Source organism: Chiloscyllium plagiosum, unplaced genomic scaffold (genome assembly GCF_037043375.1).
Source record: "Chiloscyllium plagiosum isolate Xiang-an unplaced genomic scaffold, Cpla_swu_hap1 HiC_scaffold_2, whole genome shotgun sequence".
Taxonomy (NCBI): domain Eukaryota; kingdom Metazoa; phylum Chordata; class Chondrichthyes; order Orectolobiformes; family Hemiscylliidae; genus Chiloscyllium; species Chiloscyllium plagiosum.
In genome coordinates this window covers 10,296,433-10,313,329 of record NW_028270140.1, presented here as the reverse complement: position 1 = coordinate 10,313,329, position 16,897 = coordinate 10,296,433, and the positions used below count along the sequence as shown (strand labels likewise).

Genomic DNA, 16,897 nt, shown 5'->3' with positions numbered 1-16,897 from the left:
CCTACAACAATAGCTTACATTTATATACTACCTTCAACGTTGAATATAAAAAATGGTTCACAGTGGCACAGAGGAAAAAAAAAAAGAGGAATTTTTTGCCAGGACAAATTTAGAAATATTAGGAAGGGAGATCAGACACTTATTCAAATAACTCAGTCTGTGACAATGGCTGTGGGAGTGGTAGTTGGGTCACAACTGATGGTTTCAGTTTTACAATACTAGGCTGGAGAAAATTTGTGGATCATCAAGGCTAGTTGGACTTGTAATCTGACATCATCAAAAAAGTCAAAGGTCAGGGAAAATGATCTAGATTTGGGATTCAGCAACATAAGTATGGATGTTGAACCTGCAAATGATAAAGTGGAGGAAAAATTAGGCGAGATCTCTGCTGAATTTTGCATGTAATTAATTATTGGTCAGAAACTATTGCTGTAGTTGTCTGAATAAGATTAGATAGACAGTTTAGATTTTGGTAGGCTGGTGAATCAGATGAGCATAGGGACAACAGAGGCATTGGCAGAGAAAAAAAAACCCCGGCAGAAAACAGAGCTAAGTGTAATGGAGGCATCAACATTTGTGCACACACTAATAGGTGGCAGATAAAATATAAGGTTTCAATATCACAACAAAGTTAGGCACTGTTGAAATAATCTTATGCAAGTAATCAGGGACAGGAATGAAATCAAGTGCTAGTATGAAATTTGGGGTGAAAAGTGAATAAGTTGGCTATAGATCAAAAACAGTAAGTTGAGAGAAATTATGTTTATTAAGATATTCAGTAGCATAGTAGTGATCATGGTGTTAAAGATGGTGTTAGACAGTGCATGAATGTTGATGCCATGCTTACTTAAATTAAAAATAAGGAATTTGTAGTATCACTAGCGATTGGCACAGAGTTCAACATTTTATTCTTCAGAAAAAGTGCTCATAAAAGGAAGTGAAGTAGCCATTGCAGATAATGTTAAACTAAGCAATGATTGTGCCACTGAGGAAATACAATGAAAGTAGATGGAATAGTTACCATGTTGTTCGAGGGGAAATTAGTTTCAATGGGTCGTGATGGGTCTCATGAAGGGTGTCAATGACACATGTGATGAGCTTAACAGTAGTAGGGTCACCAGAGTTAAGGCTGTAATTGCAAAGATTATAAAGTAGAAGGGTGGGCATTTTCAGGTGAGAAACATGATGGTTTTGAATGCACATTGTCTGAGGATAGACAGCCATTGATGATACCTGCCCCGATATCAGAAGGTGTAGGGCCAAAAATGATAGTTTGGTGAACACTTAGGATGGGGAAAGAATTTAGGTAGCTATCAGTCATTGACAAAAAAAAAGGTTTTAATATATATTTTAAAATGTGTCAAATTTCAGTGGTTTATGTTTATTATGTGATTAAATTACAATTCTCAATTTAGTTGAAACTAATGTTCCAGCTGTTTCTAATATTCAGAAAACTTAAATAAAGTAAGGAATTTTATTGAAAATGGAAAATGAAATTGATATTCCCAGTTCCTATATTAAAATGATAACTTGATCTTTAGTATATAAGAAGTTATTCCATCTCTTTACTTCTTAAAATCCAGGAACACGATTTTCCATCAGAGGACAGTGTCACATAAACTTCAGTTCATGCTGTTGCAGTATACAAAAGAACAACCAGGCTATTTTCACCCTCTGACTCAGAAATGAAAGTACAACCAACTGAGAAAAGGTTGCTAAGATACAATAATTTGATTTAGCTTGGAGCTGAGGAGTGCAATATGATCCTGTAAAGAGATACAGTACAAATATCGTAGTTGACACTGAATTGTGGAAGAACTATATTGATTGACCAAATGATCAAAATAGACTGAAATAATTTCTTTAAATAAATAAAAAGACAGAGCGAAGCCAAAATAGCCACAGGTCTCTTACAGCACGAGGCTGTGGAAATAATAATAGGGAACAGGAAATGGCAGAGGAGTTGAATTAATACTTTGCATCAGTCTTCACAGTAGAAATCACTAATAGCATTCCAAACTTACAAAATAACAAAAGGGCAAAAGGAGGAGAAGAAATAAATACAATTACTAGAGAAAGGGTAATGAGAAAAACTAATGAGGCTAAAGACTAATAAGCTTCCTGGACCTGATGGGATGCATCCTAGGATATTGAATGAAGTAGTTACAGAGACAATGGATGCACTGAGTAATATTTAAGGAATCTCTGATTCTGGAAAAGCCCTGGATTGGAAAACTGCCAATGTAACACTTTTATTTAAAAAGGGAAGGAGACAAAAAAAGGTAATGATAAACCAATTAGCTTAAAGTCTGGTATTAGGAATATTATTGAGTGCATATAAGAGATGTAATAGAAGAACATTTTGAAGTGCACAATATGATTAAGCAGAGTCAGCATGCCTTCATGAAGAGGATTTCATGCTTAATAAATTTACCAGAAGTCTTTGAAGAGATGAAAAGGAGGATATGTATTGGGAAAAGAATAGATGTAATGTATTTGGATTTTCAGAAGGTATTTGATACGATGCCACGTTAGGTCCTTAATAAGATAACAGCCCTTGGTATTGGATGTAGAATGTTAGCAAAGATAAGAGGATTGGCTAACTAATAGAAGACAGAGAATTAGGGTAAGTGGGACTTATTTAAAATGGCAATATAACTGGTGGAATGTCCTAGGAATAATACTAGGGTACACTTATTAAATAGGTGGCTCAGTGGTTAGCACTGCTGCCTCACAGCACCAGAGTTCCAGGTTCAATTCCAGCTTCGGGTGACTGTCTGCGTGGAGTTTGCACATTCTCCCTGTGTCAGCGAGGGTTTCTTCTGGGTGCTCCGGTTTCCTCCCACAGTCCAAAGATGTGCAGGCCAGATGAATTGGCCATGCTAAATTGCCCATAGTGTTAGGTGCATTAGTCAGAGGGAAATGGGTCTGGGTGGGTTACTCTTCGGAGGGTCAGTGTGGACTGGATGGGCCAAAGGGCCTGTTTCCACACTGTAGGGGATCTAATCTAATACAAATGTTAATGACTTGGTTGAGGAAAGTGAATGCGGTATATCCAAGTTTGTGGATGACACAAACATAAGGGGGAAGGCAAGTGGTGAAAATGATAGTTTGCAGAGGGATATGGATAGATTAACAAATTGGGCAAAAACTTGGTACCTGGAATATAATTTAGAGAAATGTGAGATGATACATTTTGAAGGAAAAATAAAGTCACTGAATATTATTGAAATAGAGAAAGACTATGGAAAGCTATGGGACAAGATGGATTTGGGAGGTTCTTGCCCACAAATCAAAGAAAGCTAGCATTCAAGTTCAGCAGTAATAGGGAAGGCAAATGGAATGTTGGCCTTCATTTCAAGTGAAATGGAGCATAAAATTAAGTAAGTCTTTCTAAAACTGTAAAATGCTCTCGTCAGATCAAAACTAAAATATTGTGAACAGTTTTGGGATCTTTGTCTGGTATTTACTGGCATTGGAAGCAGTCCAGAGAAGATTCACTAAGCTGATCCTGGATATGCAGGACTATATTCTGAGGAGATGTTGAGTAGGTTGGGCCTGTATTCTTTGGAATTTAAAAGAATGAGAGGTGACCTTATTGATACATACTGGATCCTTGGTGGACCAAAGGGAGTGGATACAGAATGTTTGTATCTCCTTGTGGACAATTCCAGGATCAGAGGGTATAATCTCAGAACAAGATGTTACATGTTTAAAACAGAGATGAGGAGGGAGTTCATCTCTCAGAAGGCAGTGAATCTGTGGAATTCTTTACCACAAAGATATATTGAGGCTGAATTGTTAAGTATATTTAAGGCTGAGATAGACAAATTTTCTAATCAAAAAGGGAATTGAGGATTAAAGGGAAAAGGCAGGAATATAGTATTGAGAATGATCAGATTATCCATGATTTCATTGAATGGTGGAGCAGTCTTAATGGGCTGAATGGGCCTACTTCTTCTGTGATCTCTCATGTTATTATGGCCTTATGGTGCATGAGGTATTGCTATCCTTTTCCACCAGTGAAGTTTGTAAACATAGTGTGCAGTTTGACTCTTCAAATATAACTGTGTGATTTGCATTTCTGTTCTATTTATTACTAATGCATACTTTTTTGAAGAAATGACCCTGCCAACATGTCCAGACTTTTAGTTGGGAGAACACTTAGATTTATTATTTATGTAGATTTCCCATGGAACATTTATGATGATATAATGCAATAGGGGACATCATATTTTAAGTATCACAATGAGTGGTGAATTAAATAGTTCATTTTAAAATGGATAGAAATTCCCCAACTCACCATGTTCCCTTGGAAGAATCTCAGTATTAATATGTCCACATAACCTGTAATTCTCCTAAAATCTCTAGACTGGAGAGACCAAATTTTGTGTACTGTATCCCCAGAACCGACCTCCTCTGTTGTTCCCAAATGTTTAAAAACTGCGTTAAAAATGGGATTCTTCGAACGTTAAATCTCGAATTACTGTGTCATTTAAATGATTTTCTTTTTGTTTAGGAAAGAGATTATGGGAAGGCATAAAACACAGCTTCAAAAATGAGAAAAATAAACCCCTCTTAATAGAAAAGATGACCTCATCGAATGAATCACTTGCCCAGTCCCTTTTCCCTGCTGGAGGATTTTTCCTCACAGAATACAAATACAAATCATCTTTTCCAAATTACCACTTGATTGCCTTTTTGAAGTACATTTCCTTTGGCCTATTCCAGTTATTCAGTTTACTTGCTTTTCACCCTCTGTCATCTCCTTCCCTCTTGCTCATCCTCTGCCCTCCCCTGCCATAACACAAACATTGCCCTCTCTGAACCCGGATTTCTTGCAGACATTGACTCGCCTCCGTTTTGTTTCAGATCAACCTGTTCAGAGATGTTATGACACACCTCTGGAGCAGGGTGGGACTTGAAGCCGGATCCTCTGGCTCAAAGAAAGGGACTTTGCCGCTGCGCCGCTTTACTCTGTGACATTATAACAAACCATTTGTGCTTGTTATGCCAGATAACTATCAAGAGAGAATCGCCTCTCTTCCTGTTACCGCTTCTGCGTTCCTTGCATCCTCTTCAATATTTTGTGTTTTGGCTTTTATATGATTGTGTTCCTCTCCTCACTCTATCTGACTCGCACGCTCCTTTCTCGGTGTAAATAAATTTGACTTATTTATTTCTATTGTCCTGAAAGAGATAATTTCAAAAGACTACTGATACTACAAAAGGTACTGATACTACAAAAAAACTCAAAGGGCATTATCTGTCCTGAGTATTTAAAACAAACTCTATGCACGTTTGTAATATCTTGATGACCTACAAAGTTTTAAGTTTATTCTGTCGATGACATATCAGACTAGAAGCTGGAATATGAATTGAGTTTAGGTTTCATTCTGCATGTTTCTCGGTTTCCTGTAACTCTTGTCTTGTCCTCATACTTTGGTGAAACATCTGTTATATTTTGGTAAATTATCTGCTATACTACAGCGGCAGATTTATTTGACACCACACATACCAAATCCCACAAAATATCACCTCAGAGTCAGTTTTTCGACAGATGCGAGATGTTTGCAGAAAAGAGAGATTTTGTTTTTATAAATATGCTAGTGTACATTTTAATTGCAATTATATGCAGTAACAATAATTTCAAACCCCGTACACCCAGAACCATGGATTAGGATAATTAAAACAACGCTTTAAAAATCCTTTTACACTCATTTTCTTCAGAGATATATTTTGAAAATATGCCGCTTTATCTGTCAGTGTTTCCGAGACCTGACATACAGGGCTTACGGCGTGCTGAGTATGTATTCAGTACAGATGACATTTAAAACCACCGCAGACATCAAAGATTTTGAATCCAATATTTGTAGGTGCTCAAAATAAACAATTTGGACACATATAACAAGCCCAATGAATATTGTTAAACAATATTACTCAATTAGATTTAAATTCCGAAGCTAAGTTTGACACTATGAAAGTTTAAAATATGCACGGAGGTCCTTTAAGCTGAAAGTAAGCTTTCATTATGTTTGATAAAGACCACCGTACATTTTAAGTGCCAAGAGATACTATTACTGCTTATATTCTTGCTCAAAGCTGCAAATGCATGGAACACGCGAGAGTATTGCAAGTGCAGGAAAGCTAGGCTTTCGAATTATTCGGTAGACAGCCATTAACAAAAAAAAAACCATACACAACTGGCTAATTCAAGCTCCTAACTCAAACTGTGCGAGGAAGTACATGTTTGCGAGATGGATATTAATAGGTTAAGTAAATGGGCAAAACGTTGTCAAATGGAGTACGATCTGGGAAAATGTGATGTTGTTCATTTTGGAAGGGAGAAAAAAAAGGACAGAATATTATCTAAATGGAACAAAGCTGTAGAAAGCTGCAACATAAAAGGACGAAGGAGTACTTGTGCCAGCACACAGGGGCAGCAGATAATTAGGAAGGCTAATGGAATGTTGGGCCTTATTCCTAGGGGTTTAGAATGTAAAAATAAGGAAATCTTCACTGCAAATGTACAAGGTGCTGGTGAGACTGCATCTGGTGTGCTGTGAGCAGGTTTGTCCCCTCATTTGAGAAAATGTCTGATTTCATTTAAGGTAGTTCAGAGGAGGTTCAGTAGGATAATCCCAGGTATGGAGGGATTCTAAAGGGGCTTAAAACAGGACAAATGCTGTCAGAATATTTTCCCTCGTAGCAGAGTTTAGCGCTGGGGGCATAGTCTCAGAATAAAGGGGCACCAATGAGGAGGAATTTCAGTTCTGAGGGTTGAGATTCTTTGGAACTCCTTGCCAAAACGACCAGTGAGACCACAGTCCTTGTGTATATTTATTTAAGGCTGAGTTAGGTAGATTCTTAATCAGTAGGGGAATCAAATGTGAACTTAAGGATCATCAGATCATGAAATGGCAGAGCAGGCTCGAGGGGCTGAACGGTCTACCCTGTTCCTTTTTTTATGGTCTTATGGACTAGAGCTCAGTGCCTGGATATTGTCACTAGCATGATCTCCTTGGGGAGCAATACAAATCTATAATGTAAATAAATAGCGTTTTATTTTTCACATAGTCCTCGACAATTTATAAAAAATAATATTGACTGGATGTTTCTAGTGTGCAAACCTGTAATCTGTAGTGCAGAATCCGGTAATGTTCACATCGAAAACGGTATGCTTGCAAATTACTGCAGATCTCGAGAACCGTAATAATATTTCAATTCAAAGCACACACAAAAACAAATTACAGCTGTTACAGGAAATCTGAGTTAAAAGCAAAAAATGCTGAAAATATCGGCAGCTCTGGAGATATGTGTGAAAGAACAAATGAAGGTTTGAGGCTCACTATCTTTCATCAGAATGCAGGTATAGACCTCACATTTTAAATTCCTCCACATATATTAGTGGAAATACTCAACAGGCCTTGTCATCTTGTTTACCTCACCGACTTCTCTTTTTTTTCTCCGAGTCCACAATATAGAAACAAAATGGTTGTGAGTTGTACTTCAGAGACAAAATGAGCATTTGCAGATGACGTGGTTCAGATAGTCATAGCACAGAAACAGACCCCTCGATCCAACCAGTCCATGCCGAACGGAAGTCCATGCCAATCCAAAGATGTGCAGGTCAGGTGAATTGGTCATGCTAAACTGTCCATCGTGTTAGGTGCATTAGTCAGGGGTAATTATAGGGTGGGCAAATGGGTTTGGATGGGCTGCTCTTCTGAGGGTCGGTGTGGACTTATTGGGCCGAAGGGCCTGTTTCCATACTGTAGGGAATCTAATCTACTCATAATTCCAAACTAAACTAGTCCCACCTGCCAGCTCTTATCCCATACCCCTCCAAACATTTCTATTCAGGTACTTAGTCAAATGCCTTTTAAAGGGTGTAACTGTCCCTACATCCACCATTTCCTCAGAAAGTTCATTCCACACACCAGCCATTGAGTAAAAAATAATGCCCCTCATGCTTTTTTAAAATCTCTCCTCTCATCTTAAATATGTGCCCCCTAGTGTTGAAATCCCCATCCTAGTGAAAAGACAACTACCATTAACCCTACCTATACCCCTCATGATTTTATAAACTTCTATAAAGTCACCTCGCAAACTCCTGTGCTCCAGTGAAAAAAAGTCCCAGCTCAGACTTTTGAATTTTCTAGATATTCCCATTAAAATTTACCTTACCAATAGCTTGTATCCTGTTTTACTGGGCCGTCACTCTTTGTTCCTGATTTTCTTCTGTCTGACACTGAAATTGAAAAGCGCCCAGATTCAGGTTTTAAAAGCAGCAATAACTATTGACTTTCATGATGCTTGAACATACACCAATGCGTTCCCTTTCACTCGAGAGGGTTCAGAAGAGATTTATCAGGATGTTGCCGGATTTAGAAGGTTACAGTTGTAACGATAGGCTGGATAGACTGGGACCTTTTTCATTGGAGCCTGGGAGGTTGAGATCTGATTGAAGTTTATAAAATGATGGGTATAGATAGAGTTGGTGGTAGTTTACTTTTTCCCTAAAATGGGGATTTTCAAAACTAGGGTTCAGACGTTTAAGGTGAGAGAAGAGAGGTTTAAAAAAGATATGAGGCATTTGTTTTTACACAGAGGGTGGTGCCAGTGTGGAATCAACTTCATGAGGAAGTGGGGGTGCAGGTACTATTACAATGATTAAAAGACATTTGGATAAATACATGAATAGGAAAAATTAAGAGGGACATGGAGCAGGAGCAGGCAAGCGGGACTGGTTTTGTTTGCGATTATGCTCGCCATGGACTGGTTAGATCGAGGGGTCTGTATCGGCACTGTGTGACTCTATGACTATCTGAATCACAACATCTGCAAATGTTCATTTTGAAAGTCTCAGCAGTTTCATAGTTGACTTTTAAGTTAGTGTAGTGATTTACTTCAAATACTTTCGGGGACAAAAAAAAAGCAACTTATATTATTTTCCCGATGGCCTGGAGAGTGTCTTGTTTGAGATTTGTTTAAAATCATATTCTCTCTCCCTAAATGCTGTTTACCGACTTTGACAATCCCATATATTGTGAGACAAAAATGTTCCCCATGCCTCAACAGATATTGTCGTCTGCATTCACACCCTAACCATGCTTGGGGTCAATATTACATTGCTCTAACATTGCAGGGGAGCAGTGATACAGCTCCCTGATTCAAAGGAAACGACTGTGCTGATGCCATGGACAACTTACTGATGTGACCCATCTCACTTCTCTAATCTAATGCAATGAGCAGGCATTTCTTTGAGCAGCGTTTAGCTGTAACCGACCGAGAGTATGAAAATGACTACAAATCCTCGATCATTTTAATATTCAGAAACGAAATTTAAAAAATACTGAATCCGGCTTTTTACCAGTGAGGAAAATGTACCAAACAATCCCCATACTCTGGGCACTTCTATGCCGTTACACATTGCGTTAAAGCAATAACGGTTTTGCTAGCTGTCCATTAACAGGAAGTGAGCAGAGAGGCAGGCGAGCACCAGCTTTATTTACTTACCTGTGTTGGTTAATCATGATTGACCTGGATACATTCTGCAAAACATGTTCTGAGATTCCCCTATAATACCCATTTGATTTATTAATATCAATCTATCGGAGTTTCATTTCTAAAATTAGCGATTAAAGTGTTTTTCAAACGGAGTCCGAGATGCATGGTATAATTTACTGCGATTTTAACATGCTAGTCTGTATTTTGACTGTTCACCTATAGTTTAAGAAATAAAAGACGAAACTTATTTTTGCATCAGTGCTAATAGAAATTACCTCGATAGAAACGGCGGCGCGGGGGGCTCAGCGGTTAGCAGTACTGCCTCACAGCGCCAGGGACCGTGTCTGTGTGGAGTTTGCACTTTCTCCCTCTGTTTCTGCGTGGGTTTCCTTCGGGTGCTCCGATTTCCTCCCACAGCCCAAGGATGTGTAGGTTAGGTGGATTGGTCATGCTAAATTGCCCACAGTTTCCAAGGATGTGTCGGTTTGGCGTAGGTGTCAGGGGTAAATGTAGGGTGATAGGATAGGGAATAGGTCTGGGTGGGTTACATTTCAGAGGGTAAGTGTGGACTTGTTGGGCCGAAGAGCCTGTTTCCACAGTGTAGGGATTCAGGTAGTTCAGATAGTTTAATGTTTAAACCCGTGTTTCTGGTTCTGATATCATGTCAAGACATCGCGTTGATGGTAAAGTTTGAAAATTGAAATAGGATCGGTCCTTCCTTTTGACCTGACACTTCCTCCTCAAAATGACTCCCGTATTTCACAAGTTTAACAAGATGGAAGACTTATCCACTACCCCCCCCCCCCCCCCCCACACACACACACACACCTTTAGTTTTTAATTCTGAAATTCTGATCAGATTACCTCGGTAAATGTGGGGGACAAGGTTGAAGCGAGCAGAATTCCTGGCTTAGATAACCCTTTCAATGGGCATCTCTTCGGGGTTCAGTCACTAACTGACCAGAAACACTGCGACGCAGTTGTGCCTGTTTTTTTTTTAAAATATAAACTCCTGCCAATTTTATACGGCCTTTACGTGAAATCGAAGTTTAATAACAAGAGTGCGGTGTTCGGGCTGCCTTTCGGTCTGACACACGCGGCTGGTGCCTCACACGCGGGGTTTTCTGCTGTCAATTTCACGACCACGTTCTTCAATAGATATTTTAATATCTAGAAAGCCCAATTCAGGGTATCCCCTTTCTCAGTTGAAGAGTGCACGCCTCAAAAGCAGAGCTGTTAAAGTCATGATTCTGTGCACGTTTCATAACAATAACGGTTCTCCCTCTTCCCCTCCCAAATAATAAACGGTCCGAATTTATATTTATACAGTATCACAGGGACACAGAGACGATAATAAAACCCCGGCTTTCAGGGCTGATCTGCGATTTAAGTTTGCGCCTTTCCTTCATAGCTTCCGGTGATTAAGATGTTTCCAAAACAAACACGTGCATCAACCGTCGGTTGGCTCATTTGGCTGGACGGCTGGTTTGCAACGCGGAGTGATTCTGAGGTTACCATGGAGAACTCTCCTTCTCAACTCATCTGAGAGATGGTGACCCTGAGGTTAAACCAGCAGCACCAGCTCTCTCTCTCTCTCTCTCACACACACACATCTACAAACAGCCCTATGTCAGCAGGACTCAGGCGGCTTTATGGAACAGCATTCCAAACTTAGACCTCCTTCGCCCTAAGATTTCACTCTTCCAAGGTCAGACTGTAATTATTTGCGCCCTGTCCCTAGCCGGGACTTTCCAAGCAGCAACAACTCCCATAACGGCACGGTGGCACAGTGGTTAGCACTGCTGCCTCACAGCGCCAGAGACCCGGGTTCAATTCCCGCCTCAGGCGACTGACTGTGTGGAGTTTGCACGTTCTCCCCGTGTCTGCGTGGGTTTCCTCCGGGTGCTCCGGTTTCCTCCCACAGTCCAAAGATGTGCAGGGTCAGGTGAATTGGCCATACTAAATTGCCCGTAGTGTTAGATAAGGGGTAAATGTAGGGGTATGGGTGGGTTTCGCTTCGGCGGGTCGGTGTGGACTTGTTGGGTCGAAGGGCCTGTTTCCACACTGTAATCTAATCTAATCTAATCTAATGTAATCTAATCTAATAACATATTGACAGCCTTTTTTTTTCAAACCAACTCCCTAACCAACCAAACCCCACAGCCTGCAAGCCCAGACTGTATAATGTCTCCTAGTAATTTGACCCTTGCATTTCAAGAATAATTTTGACATATCTATTGCAAAAGGCTTCATAATTGCTGTCCAATAAGCAACCTCTTTTCTGTCGGCTTGAGACTGTTTCAGGAAATCGCCTGTACTGCTTGCACCGACCTTGTATCGAAATACACAGCATAACAGATTAGAGACACAGAGGAAAATTTAACCCAGTGTTCAAGATGATGCAACGAGCTAGACACAGACCACTCTCCTTCCATGTGGAATTATATTTTAATCATATTAATTGTTTCAAAGCATAAGAATTATTTAACTATAAAGCGATGGATGTTTCCAAGTTCTCTTACAGAAATTGTTATAGGGCATATTAATATGTTTTGTAACAACTACATTGAATTAATTATATTGCCCAATGCTGTATGTTTACATGTTGGGCTTTTACAGAGAATACAGTGTTTTTAGATTGCAGAAACACCATTGTCCAGTCAGAAGTCCTTCCAAACTGGGACTGAGCACGGGATGTTTTGAATGTTATTCGAAGAAGTGGTGTTAATTTCTCGATTTACAAACTGTAGGATCGAACTGTCTATTCATTTAACTCGACATTTCTCCGCTGACGCTAGACTCTCCAAAATGACTCATGGCAAGAGTAAAGAGATTTCATTCTTCCTCACCGCCGATTGAATCACGTTTTGACCGAGGCAGGTTTAAAAGAATGAAGTTCTGAAATGGATAGACGGTCTGAAATCAGACTCACTGTACAGAGGACATGTTTGGTAAAAGCGGCAGGGATGTAAAACGATCACTGACATCCAATATCAAACATCCAGCACAATCTGATATAATATATGGTCTCCTGCTGCATGACTATAATTCTATGTCAGTCAGTTTTTGAGTAAGGTTTAGACTTTATAGCAGTCTTTCAGAGTAAGTAAAACTAGCATTTTATTTACAAACTTGTATGTCGTTGTTTCCAAAGTTATTAACACTTTCCAATGTGTTATTAAGTCACACTTTGTATTAAAAAAAATCTAGATGTTCCTTTATCGGTTTGATATTTAAAATATCTTTTCAGTTGACAGTATAAAACGGTCAAAAATTATAAACATTACAAATAGGAGGACTGACAGAATAAGACTTTTGTTTTCCCATTCCAGTTTCTAACGAAAAAAAGAGTGAGGTGAAACTGGCATTACACTAGACAAGACAGCCTCCACCATTACTTCATTGTAACCACTGAATCACTACAACCACAGAAAGAGTCTGTTATAAATCGCATTACCATTTCTTCTACTGCCCGCCTCTTCTCCACATTTCCAATGAAACAATTTTGCAGCGTGATACGGAATATTGCAAAGGTGACAGTCTCCGTTTCTAATCCGGCTTGCTCGACTCAAAGGCCTAAGGTCTAATTGAAATGCTGACAGTCTGCCTCTGGATTGTGTTTACATTCACTGTTATAATCTCTTTTAAACAAACACATTCATTAACTGCACTGATTTGGAGATGCCGGTGTTGGACTGGGGTGTACAAAGTTAAAAATCACACAACACCAGGTTATAGTCCAACAGGTTTAATTTAAAAAGGGTGCCTTCTCAGGTTAGCTGTTAACAACGTAACTTTTAAAAAAATGCAACTTCTAAAAAAAGGTTTTGTGATTTACACACGAAAGAAGTGAAAAAATCATGATATTCAAACAGATGAAAGACTCAACAGACAATCAATTTTTCAATGTATAATTTCAGTTACACCACACTAAACTTTTGCTATAAATTCTGTGTGTTAGGATTGAGGCCTACGCTATCACCTGATGAAGGAGCGACGCTCCGAAAGCTAGTGCTTCCAATTAAACCTGTTGGACTATAACCTGGTGATGTGAGATTATTAACAGCACTGCTCGGCTGATCATAACTACTTTCTAATCGATTTGCTCGGAAATACTGCTATACATCTCTGGGTACCAGGTGGGATTTGAACCTGGCTTTCCTCTCTGGTTTAAAGATGGGGACGCTACCGCCGCTCCACAAGAGCCCTTCTTGAAGTGACCGTATTTCTTTATGTGGGTTACCTGATAAAATGACTCTGATTGAAGGAACTTCAACAGCAATCCGTCAGAACTCTTCAAGATCAACCGATCGGCGGTATTTGCAATTCCTCCCTCCCATTTATTCCTTGCTTATTTATTATTGCTGGGGTACATTTTTTTTTAAAAAAAACTTCTATCTTGTAAACTGATACACAATATTTGTGCAAGTCACTGCCACTTCCTTTCCTGTTATTAATTCCCCAATCCCTTCCTCTCAAAATTTAACTGAACTGCCTCTTCCTTCTTATATGCACATAGAAGCTCTTCCTGTCTGGTTTGGTATATTGTTGATAGTTTTCTCTCAAATTCTAATCGTCTCATTTATCAGACAGCCTTAGCGCTTAAAAAAACATTTCCGAACTTCTGGCCTGATTTATTTTATACCAGTAGTGCTAAACCCTTGATCGTTCAGTTTGACACCACTCTTAATCAGCTTATTTCACCACAAACCTTTTTTTGCAGATTTTCATTATGTTTGAGTGCTACCACGATATCACATTATACACATGTGTACCCATAGATGAGTTTTACGAACAGAGGGCATTGGGTGACATCAGGTCTTATGAAATGCAATGGATATCCGGAAGCAGAAAATATGGGGCAGTTTGCTAAATTTTAAAGGTAATGCTTGGCTGTTCGAGCTTGGGCTCAAATATGGGACCGCTTCCGGAAAAGCAAGGTATGTGGTCCCACTACACGCTGTCCTATTATGGTCGAGAGTGTGGCGCTGGAAAAGCGCGCAGCTTCCGAGGAGCAGGAGAGTCGACGTTTCGGGCATAAGCCCTTCTTCAGGAATGTTGATGAATCGACGTACTTCATCAGCCCTGCATCAGGAATGTGAAAAGTTGATTTTCCTGCTCCTCGGATGCTGCCTGACCTGCTGTGCTTTTCCAGCACCACACTCTTGTCTCTGATCTCCAGCATTTGCAGTTCTCACTTTCCCCCGCTGCTCTATTATGGGCCTTGCACAGCTAACAATCCATCCAAACTCCCCCAGGTTCACATTTGTCCTGCTCTCTTTTATACATTCCTGCACTATTGTCCAACTTTTTGGTAACAGAACCTCCTGCCTCAGAGCTTGAAATCGCTCTGCCTAAAACCCTCTTCATTTTTCTTTAAACAGCATGCAAAAGTCCTAGATCTTGTACGATAGCTCAGTAACTATTCCATTATTTGCACAATTTATTTTTCTTCTTCCACCCCACCCCACACCATCTTTGTTTATCCCGGCATGATCACTGTAGCTTCTTGCTTTTGAAGAAGTTCTCAGCAGCAGTTTCTAGTTTCTGAACTTTCATGTTATAAGGCAAGCTAACCCCAAAAATGGTGTGCAAGAGCACAGATTGATGTGGTGTGCAAGTCACAAAGACAACACAATCATCTTTTTTCCACCTTTCAGCTTTGCTTCAGAAATGCTCCAACGGTGTTCAAACTTTAAAAGGTTATTGTCAAACATATGTTTCAACACTACATGCATTAAATGTAACAAGAATTAGAAAAGGCAACTTAATTTCACACATTAAATGAGACAACCTACCACGTGGTACAAAGTCATCTAACCCTTTTGGTCAAATGCATTTACTGTAATGACTGTATTGTAGTGAAATCAGTTGAGAAAACTCATTGCGTTTTCAATTCTGGTTTTCTCTAATCTAACCATATTGTGTAGTACCCGTCTGGTTTGTTTTGAATAGATAACATATTTGACAACTGTAATATCTTGAACATAAGATGTACCTTCATGCAAATTGTGCGTCCTTCAAACGATCAGGCTGCTCCCCGGAGTATAAGAGTGAAAGTATTTCTTTGGATTTGGTTACAGGACTGCATCAGCAAAGCACTGGAAGATGTAAAAAATAACATTCCTGTTTACGCCTGGACTTAAATGTTATTTTTGTTCATCATAATATTGCTGAAAAAGGCACATTTAGTTATGTTTCACCTTCCACTCATTGGGAGAATAGCAATGTAAGGAAAGCCAACATGTGTGAGAGGATGACTGATTGGCAAGTGGCCTCTGATTGGTAGAGGTGTTGCCATGCAGAATGAACAGCTTTGTTTAAATTTTAACCCAAGCAGGGTTCTCACTGATGGGTCAAAGCACTGCCTCTAGAAATGAACAAGCAAATGACTGTCACCTATTTGATTTTGTTTTGCAATAATATATTTTAATCATAAACAAAAATATTTATATATACACACAGGTTTCTAAAGCAGTTCTGTACAGGCTTGGCATAGGAAGAAAAACATTGAATCTTACATTACACCATGCAAACACATGAATATGCAAGGAATGGAGGGATATGGACTAAGGGCTAGCAGAAGGGATTACTGTTCGCCACAATTTGGTGTCATGTTCACCACAACATAGTGGGCTGAAGGGCCTGATCCTGTACTTTGCTGTTCCACATTCTAGTCTATGTAGTTGCAAAGGCCCAACCACAGTTTTTACTTATGCAGGACATGATTTGGAACAGGGACATTGTGTGTACATGTTCTTTCTGTACACAAAGAGCTTACGTATGTACCTTACATATTGCATTAATAACATAATCCACTTGACATAAGAGTCATAAACATTCTTTAGTTCTGAAGAAAACTCATACTGTACATTGAACATTAACCTTGTTTCCCTCTCCACAGATGCTGTCAGAATTGTTGACATTCTCTGTGTTTGTTTAGTACTTTAGAGGTTTATTTCTTAGTATGGTACTCAGTTTTATCTTTGCTATTAAACAGTTGCATAGATAATTTATCATTTGTTTGTAGTGCCCATGATCTCACACTAATTATCATTTTACGTACATTTTAGGGTAATGTTAGATAATGAAAGAGCTATAAACACATTGCAAGTTGTTGGGTAAATGTTCAATTTGAAGTAAACTGCAATTGTAATGGACTGATGGCAGTCTCCTTTCTCCAGTCCTGTAGTGACTTTCTAATACTTCGATTAGATGTTAGATTACCTACAGTGTGGAAACAGGCCCGTCAGCCCAACAAGTCCACACCAACCCTCCGAAGAGTAACCCACCCAGTCCCACTGACTAATGCACCTAACACTATGGGCAATTTAGCATGGCCAATTCACCTGACCTGCACATCTTTGGACTGTGGGAGAAAACCCAT

At 39.4% G+C, this 16,897-nt stretch overlaps 1 protein-coding gene across 2 annotated transcripts in view; it reads right to left on the bottom strand.

Annotated features, from left to right (window-relative positions):
* Positions 1-16,897, bottom strand: part of cdkn2a/b (cyclin-dependent kinase inhibitor 2A/B (p15, inhibits CDK4)) — a 66,545-nt gene that overhangs the window by 12,595 nt on the left and 37,053 nt on the right. For both annotated transcript variants that reach the window (XM_043718884.2, XM_043718892.2), the window contains exon 2: positions 15,509-15,611. The gene's annotated coding sequence lies outside the window, so the exon portion shown is untranslated. The remainder of the gene's footprint in view (positions 1-15,508; positions 15,612-16,897) is intronic.